General features: G+C 39.4%; 1 protein-coding gene across 2 annotated transcripts in view; it reads left to right on the forward strand.

The window, feature by feature from the left end:
* Positions 1 to 1,134: 1,134 nt before the first annotated feature.
* The window catches only part of ip6k1 (inositol hexakisphosphate kinase 1), a 36,213-nt gene continuing 22,522 nt past the window's right edge, over positions 1,135 to 14,825 (forward strand). For both annotated transcript variants that reach the window (XM_040159155.1, XM_040159156.1), the window contains exon 1: positions 1,135 to 1,346. The gene's annotated coding sequence lies outside the window, so the exon portion shown is untranslated. The remainder of the gene's footprint in view (positions 1,347 to 14,825) is intronic.

The raw sequence follows: 14,825 nt of genomic DNA on the forward strand, positions 1-14,825 counted from the left end.
GTGAATGTTGTATTCATTATTCATACTTACACAAATATATTCACAAATAAGGAATTTTGCAAGGTAATGTACAGTAATATATCTATATTTACAGTATACATGCATTCTGATGTGAATATGCCAGTAATGTTTGAACTGAATTGAACTGAACTGAACTGACCTGAATTGAGGTTATTGTTGCACCACAAGACTCAAGTGACAATTCTGACTTTAACTCAACTTTATTTTCCTTAAACACAAGAGGTCTTGTGTCAGCGTCTGTTCCCCCTTCAAGCAGTGTTTCCCTCCCGTTAAAATGATGTTTCCCAAGTTGGATTTAACTCTAATTATTTTATATACTGCTGGGTAGTTTGTGATCAATAAGGTCTTAATTCAACCTGTAAATTATACATCATCATTTATTTGTTGACATGTGGACATTAGGGGCATGTCCCTACCATTGTTAAGCCGTTGATGAATAACTCCCACCAACATCTGAAACAATTGGAGAAACCTTGCAGAGTTGCAAGGTTTGTGTGTTTTCTGCAAAACCTTGGTTATTATGTAAAGAGTGAACGATAGGGATATGAGGGAAACCTGACTATAAACTGGCAACCCTCAACTTCAAACTGTATTAGGTATTAATGTCCAGCTTTGGCCCAACAGTGGTAGTAGTAGAGTTAGGGATGCACAGTGGTGAGTCTGAAGCGGCAAGTATTTATAGTTTAAATTCACATAATTCAAACGTCTTCACTGGACAAAGCTACCATCGGTGGATATTATATTCAAATCTCGAGGATTAGGTGTTGTTTGAGAATTTGTGATTGCTGCTCAGACATGTCATTTTATTATCACTGCAGGGGAAATGCCTCTCAAAGCGAAATAAGTCCTTTCAAAAGAAGAACTGAGATGTAAGTAAAAGCTGAGCTTAGCTAATAAGAAGGTTCTGGAACTAGTCCAAACATTTATCTTCTTTGAAATTAGTGGGTGAAATATTTACTATTTAATGCCATCACTCCCCCTTTTCACTATTACTGGATACAGCTCATTAAGACATGAACATTATTTATAAGGTAAATTAGCCACAGCTTGTCGATGTAGTCAGTGTGGATAAAAAAGGTGGACCCAGCTGTAGACTCTAGGTGGCGCCAGAGCGTCGCTCGCCTGTAAATGAAGTGTAAAAGCAAAACAGGCTGCGTTAGCTTCGCTGTAATGACGTTAGCCTCCGGGATGTGTTTTTTTTTTTTTTTCCGCCGTTAATGAGTTCGGACACCGGGGACCGACATCCGTGAATCTCTCCGGGTTCTGAAGCACATCCACCTTGACCTCCGCGAAGTCAGCTCAGTGTCCACCCGATGATCCCGAAGGTATGTTGTTACTGTGACAGCCCGTTCCTCTAACCGGAGACACTGCGTAACGTCAAAGCGCGATGTTAGCCAGCTAGCTTGCGTTAGCAGCACGGCTACTGTAACGGCGGATAGAGTCGAACTAACGCCAGTGTTTTCGACCAGTGTCCGGGACACAAAGCTGCAGTAAACGAAGGGGGTGGGGTGGGGTGGCAGGGGGTTGGTTGGTTGCGGGGGTTAAAGCGAGATGACACGAAACGTTGTGAAGTTTTATTTGAATTCTAAGCTGATTTAAGATGAGTCTAGCAGACTTAGCCAGCTAGCGTGTTGCCAGGCTAAGGTCAAGAAGCTGGCCAGTCTGACAGCTAACGCTAACTAACATAGTACCTGAGAGTCTGTAAACGTGTTATATGGCAGCTTATCACATAATGACACTACTACCAATTAACAGCCACACTGCCTAACAGGTTCACACAGGAGCCTTGGCTGGTATCGTTTTCAATATTCAGAGGTAGAACCCTAAAAGTTTCATTAGCTTGAAGCTAGCTCGATGTAAATATAATTAAGGTCAGATTGAGTGCCTGGTGAATTTAACTGTGACAGGTTATCATTAGTAATTAGCTTGTTACTACTGCATGACGTGTTGACAGTGGAGGTATGGTGGCTTTGACCAGGTTTAATAAGGTAGCTTCAGCTCCACTGGGTGTGATGATGGTCACGCTGCTACTCGTGTTTATTTGTTGTCGTTCAACTGATGCAGGACTGCCCTATCATGCTTCTCCACAATGACCACAATATTAATAAATAAACACACTGCCATTCATCAACGAGGCACTTCTCTGGTTTCGCAGAATTATATCTGTTATGGTGGGAGTCACTGGTGGCTCTACAGAGGATGTGATGGTGTTGTGGCCTCCAAGCAGTGCTAAGTACCCTGAAAACAGCCAGTCCTTCCTCAGACATCCACGCCAGTTAGCTGGGTTCTCTTGTGATTGATGATGATTGTATATCAGTATTGTAAACATTTGATGAGAAAGAAAAAAATTCAGCTCCCTTCTGTGTGCCTGGTTTCTCTCACCATCAGTTAATGTCAAAGGCATGTGTCCAGGTCTCCATACTTAGAAGTTTGGGATTGTAATCACTAGAAATTTCTACAGAATATAGTTTGCTTCATGACAGTAATCAGTATGGTAGCTACAGAATTATTAAATGATAAATTATCCCCAGTTTTTGCCTCTCATGTGTTGTCATAGCATCAGTTTTTATATTCCTCAAAACTCTTCTGTCCATCTGGATATTAAATAATTCTGTCCTCTGAGCAGTTCTTAACCTGTTTCCCCGCTGTGGCTCAATTTCCCAATCGAAACAAAGATGCTAGCTGGAAACAACATATGTCCCTATTAAATTTGTACAACATGGATCAAAATTGTAAAGTTTTAGTATCAGTTGTTTTTGACTGTAACTCTATTACTTTTTATCATTTTATTTTTTATTTTATCATCATACACAAAGAGAAACTTATAAATTTCATTAAATTTTATGAGCAAGGAGATATGTCATTTCTAGCCACTTGAATTGGAAGTCTCAACTTAAAAAAATAAAACAAAAATGTTTTTATCGTGCAGCAGACAGAATATTTTTGCCTTTTGAGGATTCTGGATATACCTTTAGAACAGCGGTAAGTGTTGTTAGACAACTCTCAACCCTTTTTTTTTTTCACCCTCACAGCCATAAATTCAGATTTGCAAAGATACTTAAACATGTCTGTAGAAGTTAAGTCGTTTAAATAACTTCATTTTGTGACCAAAAAACAGTATAAACACTCAAATGAGCACATTTAATAAACTGCAAGTAACAAATTCTCTGTAGTAAATATAGTAGTGTTAAGTGTGGTTTAATGATTTGGTTTATATGATGTGTATGGAACAAAATTTTTGGGTTTGTGTAAATGTTTGTGGGTAGGGGCGAATTTGTGACGGGTCTGTTGTGAGTGTGTCAAACATGGATTTAACTGGAGCTCATTATCCCATTCCGGTGTGAACAACTATGGTGTTTGTGTGTGAAAGCCTAGTTTCTACTGAAGCAAGTGTTGTCAGACATGTTTTGAGACATAAATGATTCATATTTGACAGTTTTGACAACGGATGGCAGCAGTGGTTATTGTGTACCCGCATTCTTTTTTCTTCCTTGGAAAGTTACAGACACCATCATAACCATGTGTCAGAGATGTCAATTGCCTTGGGGTTGGTCACTGAGAAAAACATGCCTGTCAAGAATGTGGAACCAGTTACTCTTGATATGAGTGTTGTGGTGATTGTTAACCATGCTCAGATTCCACTTGTCTCCTGATGCTGAATTCAGTAACAGGTAGGCTGATTGTTGATGTTATCAGCCTGGCATCAACTTTTTAGAGATATGTTGGTATCTAAATAGTCACACATGCAAATAAGAGCTGCAACAATAAGTCGCTTAATCAATAAGGCAATCATCAGAAAATTAAGATCCAACTATATGTGGTTGATTGATTAATTGAGAAAATAATGTGCAGAATAATCAGTAATAAAAATAGTTAGTGGCAGCCCTGATGAAAATACAAATCCCAATGCATAAATGTTTTTATAGGCTGTTTTTTGGGTGTTTATGTGCTTAATTTGAATAATTAATTAATTCACATTTGAAGTATTTTTGTTGCCAATTTCCCAGTGAGGTTTACTGTTGAGAATTTGCTGTCATCTTATATTTACTGTTATCGTCCTCTTTTGATAGTAAGGTTTATAGTTCAGCTGTAAATATCTTGCCTCAGAAGATACTGTACTTTTGTCACAACACTTTGATAACCAAGTTTGAGTGTCTTTATAAATTATTTAAAGTGTTCTGAACAATGTCATAAATCCGAGGTAAATTTTGTTCTATTCAGGGGACGTATCTTGACGGCTCATATCCCTTGATCATCTTAACAAAGCCGAGATAAAAAAATGGCCGCCGCCAAGCTCCACAACCTTTTCTCCTGTGCTGCTACATACTCTTTTGCAGAATGTAAACAAACCTCAGCCAGGCTTGGTGTCTGTCGCTATGAAATAAGCGTAGACTGTCGCCAATCTAGAAATAGAAAATGATCTGACAAACTTCTGTCAGCTAACTGAAGTATAATTTAGCTGTTAGGCTATAATTTGATCATTCGGCCTTTTCCAGGCAACCAACCAACCAACATCTGGAGCGCTTTTGCTTCCTCCATTCTGTCTAAAGCAAGAACCAAGGAAAGTCTTGCATGTGACTTTGGTATGAATGTGTCAGGATGGATTATTTAACCCTGGACCGGTCTCATGAAGAAGGATTTGGAAGTTAGCTGGCTACTTTTGGGTTGAGGGCTGTTTTTTTTGGTACCAATAATATGGTCAATCCTACAGGATCCCAACATGGTCCAAAAGAAGTCCTCACGCATTCATGTAAGAACTTTATGACAACCGGTGTTCCATATTTGTTATAAAACGGGCTTCTAACTAGTTATCAGTAGCAGTAATTAATACCAGTTATAGTTAAAAAAGAATAAAAATAGCTGAAATTGCTTGATAAGAATTCTCAGTGTAGACTCTTCATATTCCATCAATCCGTCCCTGAGGAACATGAGGTGACTTTATGGATAGAAAGTCTTTAGAGAAAAAATCAGATGACAGTATCAGATAAATGAAAAGAGTTCCTACCGTGAAGCAATGACAGGCAGTAATCAGCTTTTTTGATTGGAAAAAAAGGAAGACTATCTCCACGTTGAAAATATCCCCCCAGTAATTTATTCACACACATAAAGGCCTTTCTGCAGTTTCTCTACATCAGCAGCAGAAATTCTGCTTCTTCAATTAATCCGTTTCCTTCCAAAGATGCTCTAGCCTGTTAACGTGTCTGCTGTTTTTACACTTGGTGGCCACTTTAGTAGGTACACCTGTAAAATCTAAGGCAATCCAATGTCCTAACTATATGTTTATTTTTGAGGTAGTAGTCCGCAGTAGTGTTAACTGGACTGCATTATATTGATTAGAGCTCAGTTATTTTGATAATCAAGTATTCGCATCAGTCGTTTTACCAAGTGAAAATGCCAAACATTTTCTGGTTCCAGCTTCTCAAATGTGCAGATTTATTGTTTTTCTTTGTCTTGTATCACTATAAACGTAATGTTTTGGCATTTTGGCTGGCTGGACTGACAAAACAAGATGTTTAAAGACGTCAACTTTGCCATTTTTCATTATTTTTGGAGTTAGAAACATTTGTATACCAATGCCACGGCTTTGACGGAAAACGTCAAACTTGATTTAAGTGTATGGGCCCATTGGCATGAAAGTCTAGTCACCTGAATTACATGTTTTGAGTTCTGGTTGCTATGGTAACTCCATAGTCTTAGGTTTTTGTGGTGAGAAAGGAGCCCAGATGGTAGATGTGTGGTCTCAGTAGTTGTTTTGACTGATATGAGTTGTGTCTCACCCAGACGATTGTTGATAGGACGAATTGTTCTCCTCTCTCTCTCTCTGTGTGTGTGTGTGTGTGTGTGTGTGTGTGTGTGTTTGTTTGCGTGTGCGTGTGCGTGTGTGTCGCTCAGCAGCTGTTGAGTTCTGTTAGGGGACATTGGCAGCAGCTGTGTGTGTGTTTTTGTGTTTTTCCCAGTCATAGTTTGTGATTTTTGAGACTGACAGATGTGGGGTTCATCTCCCACAGGGCGGCACAACACTCTTCCACTCTTTCCTTCGTTCCTTCCCTGCCTCCTTGTTTCTATCAGTAACTCACACTGGTTTAATTGCCTCACTACCTTTTCTTCATTGCCATTTCCTCTCCTCCTCTGCTCTGATCCTTAGTGATCTCCTTTTTATAGCTTTAACTATTAGTCAATACAACGCTGAGTCGGTCGACAGAAAATTAATTAGTAATCAATTTTCAAGCAAATCTACCCAAAATTTGATGGTTTGAGCTTCCCCAATGTGAACATTTGATGCTTTTATCAGTATTACATTATGGTAAACTGAATATCTTTGAGTTTTTGACTGTTGGTTGAAGAAAAGAGGCTATTTGATCACTTTGAGCTCTGGGAAATGATGATGTTCATTTTTCACTATTTTGCAGTTCCTTCTCGTCTAATTTTTAGTTTCCTTTTACCACCTCCTGTCCTTCTTTCCTTCCCTCCCTCCCTCCTTTCCATCATCACTTCCTCTTTTTTTTTTCTGTCCCTCCTGGAAATGTAGAAAATGTAACTCGCACTGGTATTGATCACATAATCTATAATCTATGACACTTAAATGTGGCTCTACATTGTCTTTTCCTCTACATTAGCTGGACCCTGCTTGACACTTGTGTCTTTCTTGATGTTTGTGTGATTCCCAGGATGACATCGCGTGTCAGCAGTAGCAACCTCCAGCCCTTATTTAGCACCATTTCGCCTGGTTATGCTATGCTTCACCCATGCAACCACTCAGCAATAACATACACACAAACTGCTGAGTCAAGACATCATGATGAGGGTGATGGCGATGATGATGATGATGATGATGATGATGATGATGATGATGCCCCTGTTTTCGCATTGAATTTTGGGATTTATTTAACACTGACTTTGTCCGACTGGAACAGCACCAGGCTGGGATTTTTAGATTTAGAACAATACCACCAAGAAGCTGTAAATGGAAAAAAAGAAATGACTGGAAATGGCATGAGATGACAGTTTTGAATTACATTGTTATATCTTAAAAGTGTTTTAAATGTTGTTCTCAGTTAAAAGTTCAAATGTCTATTACTTGCCTAACAGTTATTTCTTGCAGTAGTTGTATATTCCACATAGGGCTACAAATAACGATTATTTTCATTATTCACGTTATTAATGTGACTGTTATTTTCTCAATCAATCCATCAATCAGTCAATCAATCATTTGGGATATAAATACAATAAAAACATAAATAACAGTGAAAAATGCTCATCACGTTTTCCTAGAGCAAAAGGCAATGTCATCAAATGTCTTGTTTTTGTCCAACCAACAGTCCAAAACCTAAAGATATTCAGTTTACTGAAATTTTAGACCAGAAAAGTTAGCAAACTCTCACATTTGAGAAGATGGAACTATCAAAATGTTTGGCAGTTTGGCTTAAGAAAAATATATTAAAAACGATCAATCGATTATCAAAATACTTGCTCAGAAATTAATTTTCTGACAATCGAGTAATCATTGGAGCTCTTCTTTAGTATAGGTCAAACTCAGTTTTCCTCACATGATCGTGACAAACATCAGTTCTTCGCACAATATACAGCAATGGTTCATTATAACAGACAGGAAACACATTGTACTTCCTTTTTTTTTCTTGATCATAAGTATCCCCACAGTTCATATTTGTTGGATCTTACGCCCATATTTTCCTGGTTGAATCCATCCATTCATTTTCTGCAGCTTCAAGGTCTAGGTTGTGGTATCAGCAGGCTAAACAAAGTAGCCCAGATCTCCCTCTCCTCCTCAGCTTTCTCATCCAGCTCTCACTGGAGGATTTCACGCTCCATCTTACCATCACTCATGACCAAGACGCCTTCAGTAGAGAGCAAAACTTTTTCACTTGGGATCCACATACAGTATACAAAGCTCCTACATGACCATTTACCCAGCAGCTAAATGTGGTTCTGTCACCTTTTATGGATGGTTTAATCCTGCCAACTTCATTGATGAAGGGTGATAAACACACTCCTCAACTGAAGTGACTGCCGCCTGGCAATAGGCAGTGACCCCTCTGTAAATTTGGGTATGGACCAACACAGCTAGCTGTTGTCACGCAGCAATGCTACATGAATGGTGTCCTGCTTAAGAGGTGGTTGCACTGACCCTTCTTCTGTCTGGACAGACAAAATTGTCCTCAAGATGAGAAGATCCGCCCTGATGATCGGACTGAATTGCTATTTTGTTTTCACTTATCTTGGTGTTCATGTTAACTCTTTTCTTTTTGAGACTTGTTATTTCTGTAAGGTGACTTACAACAACCCGTACGGCTACTTGCATCTCATCCATGTCTGTCGTCTTTTTCATGGCCAGTTTTCTGTTGTCATTTTTCTGGTTTTGGCACAGGAAGATGGCCTCACCCCTCTTACTCCTTCGTACGAAGCTGTGATTGTTTGTTTCATCTCTCGATTGAGGAAACATTCGTACATATACTGTGTATGTATTCACTACCCTTCCTAACTGGTTGTCACTACCCGGTGTTCCCAGTGTGAAGCCTGTATGGATTGGCGATGGGTTCCAGTTCGGCTGTTGTTGTCCGTGTCCACTGATGCATGTTGACCTCTGACAGATTATAATCTGATTACCTCAAGTGATTTTAATGCAGGTGGAGCAGGTGTCTCTGTTGAGTGTAAGCACATTCAGTCACCTTTCACCTGTGAACATTTACTATTTTTCTCCTTCATACCATTTAGAATTTTCTGAGTCAGAATGAGAAGTTTGAAACCATCACTTTAGGCTTTGTGAAATTTCTCAGTAGTTTGAATATTTTATTAACTAAACGATTAATTGATTAATGGAAAAATAATATTCAGATTAATTTAATGAAAACTTTGGAGTTCTTTGTTTTGATTATTTTCCCCTTTTTTGCATTTAGGACTTAGTTTTCTTTTTGGCATTTTGTTTTAATTGAAATGGTTTGATTAATGATAAATCTGCAGATTATTTTTTCAATTATAATATAAAATTATATAAAATTCCAAAAAATAATGACAAATGCCTGTTATAGTTTCCCGCAGTGCGAGGTGACTTTGTCTGATCAACAATCCAAAACCCAAAGATATTCACTTTACTATCATGTATGACAAAGAAAAGCAGGAAATCCTTCCATTTGAGAAGCTAAAAACAGCGAATGTTTGGCATTTTCACTTAAAAAAAAAATGATCAAAGTGATTGTTGGATTATCAAAATACTGTAGTTGTAGATGAATTTACTGTTGATCGACTGATCGATTAAATGACTAATCATTGCAACTCTAATTGATACCTAATGTATGACTATCTATTTAGGACACGTCCTGCGTATTGAATACAATGAAGTACACAAGAAAATTCTAATTTTCTGCTACTTTGTTTGGAAAAACTGGTCAGAGGAATATATGTGACACTTTGTTTTGTGCCCTCTTTCTTCCTGCAAGAAGGAAGGCTGCTTGGAAGAAAACAGCAGTTAAATAATGTTCCCCCCTGAATAACAAAGTCAGCAGTTTTTTTGATTTAAAAATTGAAATAACTTCAAATTTTTAAGTTTTTGGAAATCCTGCAGAATGTTCGCAAAATCTTCTGACAAACCACAGAGTGATATGCACTTCATTTACCACCTCTTATTTCCTTGAAACCACTCTACCAGGCTGACGATGGCTCCTAGAAATGAGAAATGTCCTGCAAAGCCTCAGTAAACCCTTAAAATTCAGCACAGATGCAACTTGCTGCCAAACTAAGCACTTCTACTCTTAGATATTCCTGGACGTCCTTATTGGGCTCTGACTTGAAGGACAGCAGGATTCTCTCTCACACACTCACTCTCACACACACACGTGCGCACGGTAAGTCAGTCTGAAATAGCAGCTTAATCAGTCTGTCAGTGTCACACAGCTATAGTGACCCCCACAGCTTTTTCCCAGTGATGGCTGATGATGTAAGCTATGCTCACACAGATCCTCTAAGCTGATTGGCTGGCTGCTCAGGTCATTCACCACACCTGGCAGAACACAGGCGGCCGATTAGAGACTGGGTTGTTTGTCTGTTTGTTTCTTTTGACCGTGGATTTACTCCTGCACTGCCTCCTCCAGTTTCAGTCACACAGACTTCACAGCTGATGGACAGACGGTGGGATACTCAGCTTCGATGCCCGGCAGAGGGAGGTCGCTGGACTAAAGTCGAGTCATCCGTTGTCTTTACACCACAGGAGATATCCGTTCTTGTCATAACATCTTTCTATCTTAAATCATCTATTTGACATCAAATCAGCACACAATAATAACATAGGTGCAAAAAACAACTAGAGCTGCAGCTATTAGTTATTAATTGAATAGGCGATACATTTTTCAAACAAAAATACCAAATATTTTTCATTTAAGCTTCTAAAATGTGAGGATTTTAAACTTTTCTTTATCTTGTGCTACAGTAGACCGGAATATCTTTGGGTTGTTTTTTTTTTTTTTTTTGTTGGTCAATAATGAAAATAATCGTGAATCGCCTTTAAAACTACAGATGACACAACATTGTATTTTTATAAATTTTATTTATTCATTATGTAATTCAATCTATCATTAGAAGGTAGAATATAAGACTTTCAAACTGTGAGAGTTGAAGGAGGGAACTGAGGGAGAGACGTGAGGCTAAGTTACTACGTGAGGTGAAAGGCACAGATGCATGCTGGTTTTCTGAAAACAACGGGAGGTTAATTGTTGTAGTTTGGTCCGTTGATTTGTCCTGCTTATCAGCACGGTCAGCAGTTGTAGCAGCAGCAGAGGCTGTGGCACACAGCTCGTGAAGGTAATTAAGGTACCCTTAGTTGCCCCGATTGCCGCAATTAACATAAAAAAAAAATCATGCTCTCTACAGTGTGATTTACACTTTCTCAGGATATTATAATCCCAGAAAGTCCATGGCGAATAAACGTCAATAAATCCTCTTAAAAACAAAAGAAAAAAGACGCTCCTTATGACTCCAGAACTTGCCTGAGAATCATCACATTTTTAGTTTTTTTTTTGATTGTTTTTTTTCTCAGCAAGTGTTATATTTGTCTGTACATCTGTGGGTACATTGCAAACAATAGCTGCTAATAGCTTATTTTGCAAACTTTTAATTGTGCCTGTTTGCCAGAATATGAACAAATATTACAAACCCTTGCCAAAATGTAATGGTTGATTTGTTAACTATTTCATTTTTGTTGTTTTCAGGGGAGCTCAGGTCTCTTCTAGGGGAGCAAAGGCCGCCCCTGGCTCCCCTGTAACACTGAACAAGATCCGTGGCAATCATGGTGTGAAATTATTTTACTATATTTTAGCACTAATAGTAGTATTTCAGGACAGTTGAATAATTTGAATATTACCTTTTCTGTGATATTTTAGCCCACAATAATCATACCATGAAATTTTAAGGGATATTCGTAATTCACAGTATTAAGGGTTGTCCTGTGTAAATATCTTTAGGAAATCACCAATCATTAATAGATACCCAATCATAAATTGTATATCAGGTATAAACAGTATATCAGGTATTTGGTTAAAATGTTGATGAATGACTCTTTCAATATTGCCCGGTCCTTGGAGAAAGGAGGGTTGAAAGAAGGGAGGACATAGAGGGGGTGGGAGGTGAGGGGATTTGGGGGACGCAAGTTGTTTTTGACTCTGCCCTCCACCAGCCTATTCCCAGCCCCCGGCATCACTGCACAGAGGACGCTGCCCGCTGGAAACACACACCTGTTGTCTGTGTGCCAGGAGACACCAGAGACACATATAGATCCACTAACAGAGACCAGACCACCTTCAAAGGGGTTACCAAACACCAGCTGTTCACTGAATACCCCGATTGCTCACCTCTGTCTGACCAGATACATCTGAACAGGGGTTACGGCTAAAGTATTATGATTTATTACTGATCAGTCAGTCTTTATTTTTTTCTTCTAATCAGTTAAAACTTGAGTAGGGTTGGGCGATATGATATTATATAGTTAAAATCTATATGTCCCTTAGATATCTCCCTCTGAAGCATTTTACAATTGTTTTGACTCTGTTTTCACAACAGATATACACTGTTCAAAACTCTTATTGCAAAACACAAATTCTGTGTGTGTGTGTGTGTGTGTGTCTGTGTGTGTGTGTGTCTGTGTCTGTGTGCTGAGTGCTGAGTGCTGAGTGCAGTGAAATGTTAGAGGTCATGGATACTCAGGGTGATTTCACTGACCCTAGAACAGAACAGATGTGGCCTGATGTTTACTGTTTGCTGCTAACTTTAGAATTCATTGCTCATGGGAAACACTGTTTACGCCCTGTGTGTGTGTGTGTCTGTGTGAGTGTGTGTGTGTGTGTGTGTGTGTGCTCTCGGGCTCATGCTTGGTCAAGCTTGGATCGTGACTTGAGATCAGACTGTTGGATGTTGAATTTCCATCGGGGTTAAATATGTGCACCGTGCTGGGAGCAGTAGTGTTTGGAGCCTGTGATGTGGTTTCAGTGTGAGTGTGTTTTTGTACAACAGGAACAGTGTAGTTAAAGGTTTGAGGTTTTCTCAGCCTTCGTCTGATGCATGCAGCTCCTCACGTTAGCAGCTCACTTATAGGTTTTCTCTCTTTTAATCTCTCCCCTGTAATGTTTGCAAGTCAAGTAGACAACAAATTCCAAAAAACGTCAGAGAATTGAGGTTCTACGGCACAAGTAGTCAGCTGCTGACCTCAGTGATAAAGTCACACTTAAAGCCTTCCAGTGGTGCAACGCTGCTACATACTTGAAATTGATACTCTACACTGAACAGTAGTGGGCAATGTTTTTCGACACTATTCATGCTCAGATTTTTCATCGTGGTGGTGAAAAATAAGTTCTGACTGTCAAAAACAAGGTCTTGTTTTTGTACCATCACAAAAACAGCATGTAATTCATCCCCTTTTTTGTGGGCTGTAGCCATTCAGTATGCAGTGTTTTCATGGTGTAATTACCTCTCAATATAGTAGATTTGTTTGTTACTGACTCCATGTTTCCCCTGCACAATACATTGCAATCAAATAACTAATGATTGCTACAACTAACAGTTATCATTATTGATTAATTTCCTGATTATTTTCTTGATTATTTGCTCTGCAATTTCTTCGAATTGCTTGTTTTGTGTGACATTTCATTTGCTATCATAAATGACAGTAAAAGCACAAACGTTTGAGAAGCTAGAACAAGCGGACTGAAACAATGGATTGACTAATCATTGCATCTCTAATCCACACACAAAGGATTCACAGGAAATGAAGCGTGCACCTTCTACATGTGCTGTTGAAGACAAAACCTGGTGAATGTGACAGTGCTAACCACTGCACCAACTTGCCACCCTGATTCGGCTCAGCGGGTGATCAGCTGATCGAGATCCCAACTGATCCATATCTCTGATATTTTTTTGATTTGCGGTAATTAATCAGAGCAGCGAGTCGCAATGTCAGAAAGTAGGTTTGCAAAGTGGAGACAAACAGCCTTATCAGTCACAGTCCGGTGGTGACGTGTGAGGAAACACCTGGCTGAAGTTAGTTTGAAAATCGCCAGTTGGACACGTTTTACCCAGTGGAGTCTTCACTGAGTTGAAGTTAGCTTAAGCTTCGTACTGACCACCTGGACTTGCCAACCTATTTCCAGGAGATCTCTGGGACCTGTATTAAATATAAATAAAACCACACCTGCTTTCACCACCAATAGGACTGAAATTTTAAAGATTATGATTTTAAGGACCACAATACAAGTTTCTGCATTTCTCATCTGTTTAGAACTCAAAATAAAGCCCTGTTTATAGCTTTAAAAGATGACCAAGCTTGCTGTCTTGTGTAAGATAGAGAAGTTTTATGTTTGAAAAATGTTTCAGCGCGCCTGAACTGTTGTGTACGGAGGCTGTTTGGCCTTTATTTTGATCTCACGTCATGATATCATTAGTGAGCATCATGCCTCACTACAGTCTGACATTGAACTGATGATGCCTTCAGGAACACGCACACGCACACACAGGCTGTGACATCATTAGCGGGGCTGCTTCTCTCCTCCAATCCTCTTCTTCTCCTTTCTTCCAGTCCCCCTCTCCTCTCACATGCTATTTTGTCTCATCTTCAGGCGGGCGATGATTAGTCATTTTGGGGCAGCTTTTGGGTGCATGATGGGAAATGAGGATCGGTCGGGAAGCGGTAAAGGGGGATTTGAGAATAGGCAGGGAGTGGAGTGAAAATCAGGAAAATATAACCAAAAGTATGTAGACACCTGAATGTTACACCCATATAGATTGCAAAACCATGGGTATTAATCTGCCACTGTAACAGCCTCCACTCTTCTGGCTTCATTCTGTCCACCAGATTTTGGAACCTGGCTGCAGGGATTTGTTCCTATTCAGCACAAAGAGAATTACCGAGGTCCAACGCTGATGTTGGGTGATGAGGTCTGGTTCACAGTCGATGTTCCAGTTCATCCCAAAGGTGCTGGGTGGGGTTGAGGTCAGGCCAACCAAGTTCTTCCACACCAAACTGGGAAAACCATTTCCTAATGGACCTGGCTTTGTGCATGGAGCTATTGTCATATCAAAACAGGAAAGGACCTTCCCCGAGACTGTTGCCACAAACTTGAAAGAACACTTTGGTCTATAGTATAATTGTTTGTTGTTGTTTAAACAGACCTTGGTTAAAGCACGAAAAATCAGACCTAGACCAAAAATTACACAAAAATAGGGCGACATGGGTGTCCATATACTTTTGGTCGTATACTGTAGTGTATCTGCCATGGGTCTTAGACCACTGAGCCACCAGGACCCAT

This window comes from Xiphias gladius, chromosome 21, assembly GCF_016859285.1.
Source record: "Xiphias gladius isolate SHS-SW01 ecotype Sanya breed wild chromosome 21, ASM1685928v1, whole genome shotgun sequence".
NCBI classification, from domain to species: Eukaryota; Metazoa; Chordata; class Actinopteri; order Istiophoriformes; family Xiphiidae; genus Xiphias; species Xiphias gladius.